The 14,274-nt window shown below is 38.9% G+C and overlaps 1 protein-coding gene across 5 annotated transcripts in view; it reads left to right on the plus strand.

The window, feature by feature from the left end:
- Positions 1 to 14,274, plus strand: part of Mgat2 (alpha-1,6-mannosyl-glycoprotein 2-beta-N-acetylglucosaminyltransferase) — a 392,506-nt gene that overhangs the window by 61,966 nt on the left and 316,266 nt on the right. The window lies entirely within an intron of this gene.

A 14,274-nucleotide genomic window follows, 5' to 3' on the forward strand; every position in this document is an offset into this window, starting at 1 on the left:
AATTTAAGACGGACTCCGGTAGCATAACCTTCAATAGACCTTATTTTCCACGTGCCCGCAGGACCCATTGAGATTTACCTCAAAGCCGTGTGTACATCAGCCCGAGATTGCACCGGGCCAGGTAGTACTCAATCGACGTTGGCTACACGTGCCAACGAGTTGAAGTTCAGCCTTGGTAGGGAACCAAGTACCGCGAGGAGTTCGCAGCGACAGGACTCCGTACCATCCTGCACTGATACCACTGTCCGTGGCAACCGTGCCATTCATCGCACTCATAGCCGCCCCGTCCGATTTCCCGCAGTTGAGATCCCCGTGCCGGCCGGCCCTTACACACATACACACAAACACCCGGAAATTTTAAGTAGGTTTTGGTAAATAAGACCTTACTAGTGAAAGAGTAGGTGACCGTTTTTGAACTTGCTGATCAGTGTCCCATATGTGTCCGGAGCCGACCTTGAGAGTTCCGTCTCTCATCTCGAGCTAGTCGCCGCAAAAGAAGCTGGTGGATAGCCCACCCCGTCTGATCCCCGTGGCTTTAGACCAGAGACCAGTTACCTGCTAACTCAGGATAAGGGATTTCAGGGTCATTTACTGTAGCTTGTATCTTCCACTTTTACGTCAAATATGCAAATTCCAAATTAACAGGAGCAACAAAGATAATAATACTCAACCCACAGATGTCGTTTGCCTGTCAAACAGAATGTAACGACAGAATTAACACTGAATGAATCCTCAACACACCCGAAGAAGAAATTTCAACTCGTATCACTAGAAAGGCGAGGACTGTCGGTTCCCTTGTGAACATGGTTTCAGACGGAATTACGAAAAGGGTGAAAATATGTTAACCAGGGCTGCTCTTTGAAATAACAGACTACCACTGAATCTACTTTTTCATTCTACATTTGTATATTCGTGACGTCACAATTTAGAGTACTTGCATGCTTTATTTTCGGACCGAGTCCAGGTTTACGCTGGTGATGGTACACGGATAGAAATCTCCTTATACCTTTTGGCAAATTTCTATTGCTGATTATTCATAAAATGTATAAGTCAACTAATAAGCAGACGCCTTGCAAAAAGTTAATGAAGATCATGTGTCAAATGAAATGTATAAGCGGTCACACATACCTTTTATGCATTATTATAGGACCTATGTGGTATGTCTTATGGAATGTATAAGGCTGTTGTTTTGGCAAAAATGTATAAGTGAAACATATTAATAAAATAATTGATTTTCGTTTCGTGTACTGTTGGCGATTAGGGTTGGTCGTGCTGGCGATGAAAACGGTGGTTGATCATGATGGATGACAATTGTAGCGGTGGTGGGAAGCTGAAGGTGGTGGTGGCGGACGGCCGCAGCCGGATACTTTATCCGCACGGGCGAAAGAGGTTAGCCGAAGATGACGATGATGAAAGCCGGGAACTAGATTCAACCCGCTAACACTAGCGTTGACCACGCGGTGGCTTTGGTTACGGTGGATCTACGATGGTGGACGGGTAGCTTTAATGATGGCGGATGTGGCTTTTGAGGCCAGTCACTGCCTCTCTATGTGGCAATAATCACAATGGCAGCCTTCCGAGACGTCGGAAACAACCTGCCTCTTCGCGGACCACGGAGCACCACCGGAGTTCCACTCACCGGACACTTTCCTGTCGGATTGGACCACAAAATAAAAGAAAAAGGCCCTTTGGACCGAACAACCAGCATTAGTTACCCTGTGACGTCACTATTCTACACCAGCATAGTTTTCGCAATGTTACAAACTAAATTACCTTTTTCTTCTCGTTTCTTTCTTCTGTAGGTTCAACTGAGAGTGGTTTTTACAAAAGTTTTACTTGTCTTCTTAATTAACTACACTCCTTTATCGTACTATTTACAATAGTTGCACTGCCTACTAAACAAAAAAAAGAGACAAACGCTGAAATTAACACGTTTTCACCATGAGGTTATTTAATTCCCTACCTCAGATTTACTGCAACACACGCGCGCACTTCTACTCCGTGCTAGGATAAGTTGGAAAAAGATCTTTTCCGGGTAGAAGCTGAGCTATATATCAATTTTAAAATAATGTCCTTAATCTAGAACATTCCACATGTCAGTTATGTTTTGTGTTGTGAAACACCTTGCTCTCAAAACCTTAGGCGCCATCTGTGGATGAGCTCAGGTACTAATAGGGCTGGGATATGTTTTGCCCGCTCAAACTGTTATAACAGAATCGCACTCGAATCGGTACTCGTGGAAGTGGAACAGGCTCACACACTCGCAAGCCAACAAGTGAGTGCCACTGTTACCAATCTTTCAGTTAATGTGCTAGTTTAATCGGAAGTTTGTGGAGGAGCCTAAAAGTAATAATTTGGAACCACTGGTTACAGACCTGGGGCATTGTAGTAATATAGCGAGAGAGAGAGAGAGAACTCAGAGATTAACAAGAAACTTTTGAATGCGAATTCATTTCCAATATTCGTATAAACTTTCTTTATAAAAGATCATTTAAATGGGCCTTGGATTCCCCCAATCGCACATTTTGTATATAATTGGTGCACACCTATCAAATATTGTTAAATACACCATACCCACGAATGTAATTTTTCAGCAAGGATAATCATTCCGTGATTCTGTTATATCAGTTATTTCGATAATATTTTTGAACCGGTCAACTATAGAAGGAAAATATACTCAGAAGCTACTTTATATCAATCATAACATTCCTTTATGTGAAGTAATTAAATTGGATTGTTAGCGAAATGCTTAAATAAAGCAGAAAAATAGGTTATCTTTCATTTAATTCCATTTCAATAATTTTGGTATCCATGACAGATACGTATTTCGACTACAATGTGCAGTCTTCATCAGTGTCATTCCCTTTAAAGACTTATCAAAAATCTAACTTCCTTACGAGGGGGGCGACACATCTAAATCTCAAGTTTAGATGGTCAATAAATCTCACACTAGCGAATCAATCTTCGAACAATCTTCTTTCATTTGTCGCATCTACTTGCATCGCTCATCAATTTTTTGCAGGAAATCTTCAGAATCGTCATCAATCTTCTTTCTATCTACTCAGCGTGCGCGCAGCTAGCCACAGCAAAACACAATCTTTTTTGCATCGTAGATAGAGTCGTCCCCCTCGCTTCCTTAAGTACTCATCCTTCCTTATCCTGGTCCGATATCCCTCAGGATTGCACCTACATCACTATGTTACGCCAATTCACTCGGTCCGAGGCTGCTTGTCTCCAATTTCTTGACCGTCCAACACTTCCAAGATCCTGCTCCACTTGGTCTAACCACCTTGCTCGCTGTGCTCCTCTTCGTCTTGTACCGGCCGGATTCGAGGCAAACACCATTTTTGCGGGATTGTTGTCCGGCATTCCTAAAACGTGCCCCGCCCATCGTACCCGTCTAGCTTTCGCAACTTTCTGGATACATGGTCCGCCATAGAGTTGCGCCAGCTCGTGGTTAATCCTTCGCCTCCATACACCGTTCTCACATACCCCGCCAAAGATGGTCCTAAGCACTCGTCGTTCGAAAATACCCAGTGCTTGCAGGTCCTCCTCGAGCATCGTCGACGTCTCGTGCCCGTAGAGAACTACCGGTCTTATCAGCGTCTTGTACATGGTACATTTAGTACGGAGGTGAAGTTTACCCGACCTCAGGGTCTTGTGGGGTCCGTAGTAAGCATGACTTCCGGCAATAATACACCGACAAATTTCTCTGCTGCAGTTGTTATCCGACGTCACCAATGATCCGAGGTACACAATTTAATCCACCATCTCGAACTCATCCCCGTCGATTGTCACGCTTCTGCCTATCCCGCTCGGTTCCTCCAGCTAACAGATACTTTGTCTTCGACGTATTCACCTTTAATCCAACCTTCTCTGCTTCACGTTTCAGACAATGTCCACGTCTTCAGCGAAGCAGATGAACTGGTTGGACTTATTGAAGATCGTGCCCCGCATGTTAAAGCCCGCCCGTTTCATAAAACCTTCTAGCGCAATGTTGAACAGGAGGCAGGAAAGACCATCGCCTTTTCTAAGTCCTTTGCGAGTTTCAAACGAGTCCGATAACGCACCCGATATCTTCACGCAACACTGTACACCATCCATCGTAGCCCTGATCAGTCTGGTCAGCTTCCCGGGAAAACTGTTCTCGTCCATAATCTTCCATAGCTCTTCACGGTCAATAGTATCATAGGAAGCCTTGAAATCGATGAATAGGTGGTGCGTAGGAACTTGTTATTCACGACACTTTTGGAGGATCTGCCGGAACGTTAAGATTTGGTCCGTTGTCGATCGCCCGTCCACAAAACCGGCATGATAACTTCCCACAAATCTGCTTGCTAGCGGCGATAAACGGTGAAAGATGATCTGGGAAAGCACTTTTAGACCACGTTAAGAATAGTGATCGCTCGATAGTTCTCACATTCTGGTTTGTCGCCCTGAATCCTGACTATCAGTCGGTGCAGACAAGTGGCCAACTTATCCGGGCCCATTTTGATAAGTTCCGCTCCGATGCCATCTTTCCCAGCTGCTTTGTTGTTCTTAAGCTGTCGGATAGCATCCTTAACTTCACCTATCATGGGAGCTGGCATGTCTCCCTCATCCGCTGTACCGACGAAGCTATTCCTCCTGCCGCCTTGGTCCTCCGCCTCTGCGCCGTTCAGTTGTTCATCGTAGTGCTGCTTCCACCTTTCAATCACCTCACGTTCGTCCGTTAAGATACCCCCTTCCTTATCCCGACACATTTCGGCTCGCGGCACAAAGCCTTGGTGGGATGCGTTGAGTTTCTTGTAGAACTTGCGTGTTTCTTGGAACGATGCAGCTGTTCCATTACTTCGCACTCCAGCTCTTCCAGGCGGCGCTTCTTATCCCGGAAAAGATGGGTTTGCTGTCTTCGCTTCTGTTTATATCGCTCCATATTATGACGGGTTCCTTGCTGGAGCATCGCAGTACTTATCCCTTAGGTAAATACCTGTGATCTTGACATTTGCCGCTCCTAACTTGAAGAACAGGCGCCATTTTAAGCCGCACCTCCATGGTGAATGGATGCTCGAAGACTGCACTCTCCGGAGAGAGGAGTCTCCCCTAATAAAAACTTTCAGCATACGACCAAGGTCCCTCCGGAGTTGGTACACACTTAATCTAGCTCGGTAAAATCTCTGCAAAATATTTGTTTGTTAGCTGATATCTCAGCAAAATTTTATTTGTTAGCTGAGTCTCGGCAATTGAGTTACTGAATCTCAGCAAAATAAATTGCAGAACTGCTCGGCTGTTGGAATCTCGGCGAAAAAAATTAAGTGTGTAGCCCGATCTTTCTTATGACCTCGGCACCGCGGTGAGGAAGGGAAAGGAGTATCTGGACAAGAGGCTAAGTGACCACGCCCACAGAGGTGTTGGGGTCTATTTTATACCTGCAGATACGCGAAGTATCGATGGTACGCATTGTCCAGCCGTTCACCAGCCGAATCGAAGTCTAGTTATGATAAAATCGCCGATCGGATGAAAACAACTTTCGTTACAGTTATCGTTTGGTCCCATACTCAATATATCCAGTGCAATGTCTGAATCGAATCGTCGATCGTGGGATTTCGTAATGCTTAGCTGCTTTTTTGATGCTCATCTCTTTGCGTTCAAATTTATCAAACGCAGCAGATAGCTCAATTGTGGTGTACGTTTTTCCATATTGTTTAGGTCTCTGCGCGTGTGAGATTCAAAATAAATGATTGAATAAGGGAACAATTGCGAAAACTTCCTGTACTATAATTTGCCACCATTTAATTTATCAAAAATCGTTCGAAAGATATGATTTTGAAAAGTAAAATTACTGAAAATATCTTTGTTTATGTGCTAGAATGTTTTCACGCTTCATAAAGTTTATTTGTATTTCCAGAAAATATTAAAATACCTCATTTCTTAAATTTTTCAAAAAAATTGAGTACGATTGAAGAAGCATTGTTTAAGAATATGATTTATGAATCATAATCGTTGATATTATTAGCAAGTAATTGAAAACATGTGATTTTTCGTTGAATTATATTGGATGAATAATTGTTGCAAGTTGAATTATATTGGATGAATAATTGTTCACTATTCTAAAAACGCTAATTGTTCGTGGCAAAAAATTAACACAGTTGCGAAATACAATGCTTCTACCCTATATATAATCGTTGATGTATGTAATATATAATCAGCTAAGAGGTAGAAGATATAAATGGAACGTTGAATTTCCCCTATTGACTAATACATCCTAAAAAGACAGGCAATTTACTCAACCTGTTCATTCCAGTCAGTCGTATAGGTCATAACAAATCGATTTTAAATGCATTACGATTCACGCTAGTTGTCCGGTTCAATCATCGCACATACCCTCCCCACAATATACATTCGCTCTTCTTCTGGCTCGGTGGCTGTGGTGTGACGTGACGTGCAAAACCAACGCGGAACACTCATTAAAAGTTGTGTATAATCACACCGCTCTTCTCACGCCTTTTAAAAATGTTGGCAAAAACCAAATGCCTCAATCAGCAGTTCATTTCCATTTCCACATCTAATTGGTTCAATATAGGGAGAGAAAATACATGTCATTCACCACTACCTGCAACTACATTGAAGGTAAGTTTTTCTTTTATGGACCCTTTCTCTTAGTGGACCACTAACGGATTAATTCAATTTGACATAAACAAAATTGAAGCAATTTACCGGTAGATTCCATCAAAAGAAATTTTTAAAACAAGGAGAAAAAAACATTTTTATATAAAGCACGGCGGATGCTGTCAAATAAATAGAGGGTTCATATTAGGGCATCTTATGTAAATGCTTCCTTTAGTCGACCATTTGTTTTAGATGATAATTTATCAAAACTAGTGCTGTTATGGTAAATTATACTGATATGTCACATTTGCGCCAAGCCATCTTAAATTCATGCGCCCCTTAAAGAGTGACTCTAATTGTAATTTGGGAATTTACACACAATTTAGCTCCCTCTAACTAATACTAGTATATGGATAAAACTCGGCTGCAATTAGTTCACAATAAATCTTAAAAATACTTAACAAAATTACGAATTCTTCTAGATTTTTTAAATCACCCGTAAATATGGACTATTCTGAAGTTTTCGGTGCTTGGAACTGTTCTAAAGCACTGAGAACAGACGTTGAGGCTCGGATAAAATGTCTAGTGTAAATATTCACATTTAACTCAAGCGCCGTCAATGCCAAGTGTCTAACTAACAAATCCTTTTTGACAACATGATGGTGCAGGCGTTGTTCTCATTACACTAAACAATAAGTACCGATAGCGACCAGTGACAATTTTGAATAGAAAAATGATCGACTTAGTTGGTCATCATTGGAAGATTTTTAGAGGAAACCAGGAAACTTGTAGCCGTTGGCTACAAATCAGGAGATGCCAGCTCCACGTAGCCTTCAAAGGATCCAGAACAAGATCCTCAGGATGGTCCTAAACAGTCTTCCACGGACGTGAAATTCTGAGGTCCACCGCCTGGCTGGTCTTCAGTCTCTTGAAGAGCGAAGAAGGGTCTTCTTGGAAAGTTTCAGAGACACCGGTCTGAGATCAGATCATCAGATCATACACATTTTTCAATTAAAACAAAACACACCCCCAAGGGGTATTCTGTAAACCAGATGAAAAATGCTAATATTGAATTAGAATATTCAATTAAACAAAGATCAAGAGCCAGGTAGGCTAATCAATTGAAATGTTAAATCAATGTTCAATCACAGCCAAACAGACGTAACTCTTCATTCTGGAGCATCGTTTGCGCATTTAACGATTGGCTGGAATGTTATCGTTTCCGTGAACTACTCGCTGCAGCGCTGGCATCGGATCACTTTGACGTTTCTTTATATTCGGTTTTTTTGCATGCAACATTGTTTGCGAGTCAGCGAGCAAGCTTATTTTCCGCGAGAAGCCCGCGAGATGTCGTTACTGAAATTCTTTGTTTGGCGGTACTATGCTTTGAAGATAATTTTATTAAAATAGTTACGTCTGTTTGTCTGTCATTCAATCATAATCAACAGAAATATACGTGACTTTACTATTACTACTACTCCACGTTTCGGCCATGTTACCACTAATTATTATACAAATTTACAAAAGTGTATGACTGAAGTTGGACTTGTGTTCTTTGTGTCTAAAGGTTTTGAATCGTTAATAAACATTTCTAGACTTCCTTGAATTTATCAGAAGGATTTAAACAGGGTTGCCAGTAAACAAAGCAGGAAATTCTGGAAATAACAAGGAGTTTAAAAGTAGCCAGAAAAAAAACGAGGAAAACCCGGGAATTCTACGGAACTTAATCCTTATCATACGGTAATTGTTTTACGCCAGAGGTTCAAAATCAGCTAGTGCAATAGAGCGAGCTTCTATCAAAAGAACGACTTGCTCTTTCTGAAACATAACTATAAATGATCACGCACGGGCAGAACTTTCCTACGTTGTGTGTTTAATTATTAAAATAAAACTCGACCGATTATCTGGTCATCCTGCCATGGCGGAGACATACTAACTACTAAATTTATTGATAGTGTATAGGGATACAATACAACACACAGTTGGTGCGGTAGGAACACACGTAGTGGACGTTTGCTATTTTATGCCCTTTGCTAGTTTAGGTTTAATCCCGTTATATCGGAGTTGGCTTTCTAAATGGAGCGTTTACTTTAAAAAAATAGTTCAAACATTTTTGGATTTAGCAGACTACAGTACTGGACTTAACATAAAATGATACATCGTGATTTTTTTGACTCTCTATGAAATGCATCAAGATTTTTGAAATTTAGGCTGCTGGTTGATTAAATATTCGAAACGGTATCATCATAATTGGTGGCTTGATCGCTATCGCCAAATAAGAGCAATTTAAGTAAATCAATTATTACTTGATTACCATTTTTCAATCTGTTATTTTTTTACGAGGGGGAGCCTCTATCTAAAATGTAGGGAATATTTTGTTTTGCTGTCGTGATATACGATTGAAGAAAATTTTGTAGATTTCATACTTCTATTTTTCGATGCGAGTAGATAGATTTAGTAGCGTAAAATAAAAATAGATTTTAGTAGACCAATTTGATTGCGTTGGAATTTTAAACATCGAATTCTTCTCTTTTAAACTACTCATTATTTATTAAAATTCGTTCAACGCTGTCAAATTTACAAAAGATTAACATGTTTTTCGCGGTCTATAAAAAGAAGAAAATTTTCAAATTTTGTCGCGTTGATTTTTTATTTTTCGGCTATTAGTTTCAATATGCTTCTGACTCTAAGAAGAATATCATTGGAGTAGATTAAATGCCCATTTTAAAATCAGAAGTTATTAGCTTAAATATAATTATACAACCATATATTATAAGTTTTTGCAAAGTATAATAAAAATTATTACTTCTTTCTTTAAACGCAAAATTTAGATATTTGAGAGTAATGTATAAAAATATTGACATGACTACAAATGATAATTTGTTTAGCAAATTAGGAATATTGTACTTCAAGAAATAAAAGATTGAAAAGAGGTACACACTCAATCTAGCTCGGTAAAATCTCCACCAGCTGATTACCTCGGCATTTACTTTTTTCTTATATCTGACAAAAATTAGGTTAGGTGAGATCCCAACAAACATTTAATTTTTAAGCTGATTCTCGGCAATTTTTTTATTGAATGTCAGCTAAATAAATTGCAGACAAATTAAGTAGGGGAAATGGCTCTAATGCTGGCCTATGGATCTACCTATAAGATTGGGTCCATTGCTAAAAATCTGCTATTTATCAATTTTATCTAGATGAATGCGTTATTGGGACGGTACTAATGGATATTTTTGGTCGCTATTGAAAATTTAGTCGATTGCTAAATTTATATATTGGTCCAAATTAGGGACATTTAGGCCGACATTTTACATCCATTTCCCCTTTGTAGTCTAATAAGCAACGATTTAGTAAAATCATTTTAATTGCATTCATACCAAGCCATTCAAGTCACAAACTATATTTATAAACTAGTAACCAACATTTCAGAATAATGATGATGATGATGACGATGATGATGATGATAGTGGTCTACACTCATTGTAGCACCAAAACTAGTCCGATAGCTGTGGGCTCTCTCATTTATATTCATTTCATGCATTCATTTACATTCATTTGCCTCTAACTTTTTTCATCAATAGCATTTCGCAAAATAATGTATAGAGCTTTTGTAGGTTTTGTTATTAGCTACAACTTTTGTTAAAAACTCAAATCTGTATCTCTTATGCATCATAAATTAGAGTGGGCAGAACTCGTTACTGTTTTTCAGTGAATATAAAATACATTCACTGAAAAACCGTAGTGGATTCTTTTTGCTCTCGTTCGTCATGCATAAGAGATACGGATTTGAATTCCTGACAAAAGTTGTAGTTAATAATAAAACCTACAAAAGCTCTGTACATCATTTTGCGGAATTCTGTTGATGAAAAAAGTTAGGGGCAAATGAATGTAAATGAATGCACGAAATGAATGTAAATGATTTTCCATGCCTGGGCTCTCCTCACTATTGAACTTCATCAAGCTTAATAACCTTTGATTTACATCAGTAAATTGCTGTATCAAACGCCAAAAACTAATGAATGGATTGATAGGCAATTCGCCTATTCATCTCCTTGGGACAGTTAAGAACAGAACTTAAAATTATTGACTGCCTAGGCTGAGTGTGAAAGCACTGCACTATTCAATCTATTTCTCTGTGCAGACCGTTTGTACCAAACGGTAAAGGACGAGGCAATGAAAGAGCCAACAAAAACATTCAGTCACTCACGAGCAGGCGACGCACACCGCTTGCATTCACTCTCACAGCATGTAATTGAGTCATTTTTCTATAGAAAATGCACGCTCAGTCATTCTAAACAAATATTGGGTACCATCACGGCAGAATAAACGTTGACTGAGCTACTGACTGAGTGCTCGGCTGTCAGTGACTCGATTACCTCTGAATCATTCAGACTCTCACGAGGCAGTGAATGATGAGGCAGATGGCAGTTCATATTCATATCAAAATGACTCAATGAACCTGACTGTTTTGCGCACTGGTTAAGAATCTCCTTCCAATAACTTGATCAGTCAATTGGTCAGAAAACGAGTCATCCAACAGGAAGATGCCCCAAATGAACGGTAAGAAGAGCCCGCCCTTTGTCCACGAAATGTTAGCAACAGGGAGTTGACATTTTCACTCTCCCCATCCAAATTGCTTTAATTGGGTACCCTGGTGGTGCCTCCTCTTCCCAGCATTTATTGCTTCATGTAGTTTTAAATTTACACTTTTATATGCAAATGCTATAATTTTGAGAAAGTATATACGGAGACTTACCTTTGATAATGTATACCTATGATGATGCCCTAATGGATGCCTGCCGCCGTTGATTGCTTCTTTTGGAATGTTTTGTACATTTTCTCTACCGCTTCGTATTTCATTTCATGCTTCACCGGAAATTTCCTTCTGTAGATCGTACTTGGTCGATTCTGACATGATTCCGCCTCTTGCGTTTTTTTTTTTGGGTTTTCTTGTTTTCTCGAGGTTGATCATTTCCGTTCCTGATTTGACGTTGACTCTTTCTTCGCTGGTTGGTGTGTGTTAGGTCTTATATCCACATCATTGAATCAATGTTGAGATTATGGTTTATATGCAAAGTGCGAAAAGAGAATGAAAGAAAGAAAAAAATACGAACGAGATTAGTTTCAAGCAAGGTTGGAAATACTCATTTCAGCTAAAATAATGTTTTTCGGAATAATAAAACCAAAAGATGGTATGATGGCATGTTTTACTGGTAACTTACAAGAAGAGGTTACAAAGTATGCGTCCTGTAAATTTTGCTTTCTATGAGTCACAATCAGCGATTTTCTGATCGCTGAATGAGTGAGTGAGTGAGTGAGTGAGTGAGTGAATGAGTGAGTGAGTGAGTGAGTGAGTGAGTGAGTGAGTGAGTGAGTGAGTGAGTGAGTGAGTGTGTGAAAAATCGCTGATTGTGACTCTCATGAAGTGAAATAAACAGGTTTTAATATGTCAAACACATTCTTTGCAACTTCTTTTTTGTATCCTAGAATTCAAAATATGATCCTGGCATCTAATTATTTAATAATTAAAAAAAAAACATTGTTTTTGCTGAAATGAGAATTTGCAACCTTGGTTTCAAGAAGTGATATTTTCATCGGATTCCCTAACTAACCATACTCAAGCAAAATAAGTATATATGAGCTATATTGCAATTATATGGTTACTTTGGTCTCAATATTACATGATAGACAAACAGACACAACACTTTGGACATTTCTCATTTTAAAACATCGTCACTAATATACTACTGCGATCTGTCGCTTACCCTTTACATAAAACAGTAAAAAAAAGGTTATCTTCCAATTAATTCCACTCAATTAATTTTGGTATCCATGACAAATACGTATTTCGACTACAATATGCAGTCTTCATCAGTGTCATTCCCATTAAAGAACTTATTAAAATCTAACCCCCTTAAGTATAAAAATGAAACTACAATGTGTTGAATCGGAACCTACCTTACTAATAAAAACCAAAGATTTAAGTAAACTAAAGGAGAAAAATCTGTACAACTCTTCAATAAGGAAGTTTACCCTTTGTTAATACACTTAACAGATGGCTGTAGTGTGTAAACGTCAAATGAAAGGGAATTGATGATAACATTTTGCAAAACCTCTTGTATTCAATAATTAAAAAGTTATGGCCTTGTTTGATTCCCTTACCTCTTTTGAAATCAATAGAATCCTGATTTTGCCATAAAACTCTACTTAGTTCATCTTTTACACATAATAGGACTCTACCAACCTTGATGGAACATTTAAATTAAGTAACATTTCTCTTAAAGTTTGCACTTTCACAGTATCAAATGCATTACTTTTATCTAACGCTAAAATAGTTTAATCTTCCTCCGCATTCTTCCATGACCCACCTAACTATACATATGTGGTCATTTGTTGATCTTCTTCAAGTAAATACAACTTGATGAAATCCTGGTTCTCCTGTAAATCTTCGAAGCTGATTACCTATCCTTTTAGCGTAAATTATGTATGCTACGTTACAAAGCGAAATTCTACGAAAATTTTCTGCTTCCGATGCTCCTGACTTTTTTTAAATGGATATCTGCGTTGACTTATTCCAATCTGAATGCATATTGTTTTGCACATAAATCATTTCAATGATTCTAACCAACTCATCTATCGTTGCCTCATCTGCATTTTTAAAATATTCTACAAAAACTCTATCTGAACCTAGAGACTTCCCATTGCAATATGTATTAACTATAAATCTGATGCCAAAATTTCAGAATGTTGGATACAAGAAATGAAAAGTAATAGCTCTTTGAATTTTCATGGAGAGACAAAACAAAAAATCTCGGGGTATTATTTTTGTATGTATAGTACTGTATGTCTTGCTTGGTATCTTACCGACAACTCGATAACTACGATGAATAATTGTACTGTATTTACAAGACATAATTTTAAGGTTTAATTTTCAATTATAACATAAGTGATAGTTCTTGACCAACGTGAGAGTTGGGCTAAAAGGCAGCGAATTTGAATGCAGATTTTTCACGAATTAAAGGCTCATCCATGCAAATCACCAGCACCATTTGGTAAAGCATGTTTTATCTATATAAATCACAATCGAAGATCCATATTATCCATGGGTTGGGTTGTGTATTAAGCAAATATGAACTCAGGAGAAACCCAGTACAGCAAATTTGAAAAAGAGATACTAAAGAGCAATGAACTCCGATGAATTCTACAAGGAATTAAGGAGATAAATCTTGTTTGGCATTTTGGAGCCCATAGATATATTATGGGTAATCTCAGCGAAGTGCTCTAAGAAGGATTCTAGCGAATTCCCAAAGTATTTCTGAAGGATCAATGAGCAAATCTAGAAAATATCATAAAATAGGAGAATCGCACTAAGACTAGATTATAAATAAGCTTAAAACAGATTCCGTATAATTTAAGCAGCGCCGATGGTGTAGTGGTGAGCGTTCACCCCAAAAGGCCTTTGTTCAATCCCAGTCGACACCGCCGGGATTTTCTGAGGCATACAATCTCTGATCACGCCTTCCTTCGGAAGGGAAGCAAAGCCGTTGGTCCCCGGTTCATGAATTGATGGGTCGATAGGTAGGGTCCAGATGTAGGAGCTGCCTCCCTGGTGTCAGCAGCATTGGTGCTCAGCACGGAAAACAAGATCGACGAAAAACAAATCAAGGAAAAAAATATGCACGA

Source organism: Ochlerotatus camptorhynchus, unplaced genomic scaffold, assembly GCF_037179485.1.
Source record: "Ochlerotatus camptorhynchus isolate MF236.1 unplaced genomic scaffold, CSIRO-AGI_Acam_v1.1 ptg000116l, whole genome shotgun sequence".
NCBI lineage: Eukaryota > Metazoa > Arthropoda > Insecta > Diptera > Culicidae > Ochlerotatus > Ochlerotatus camptorhynchus.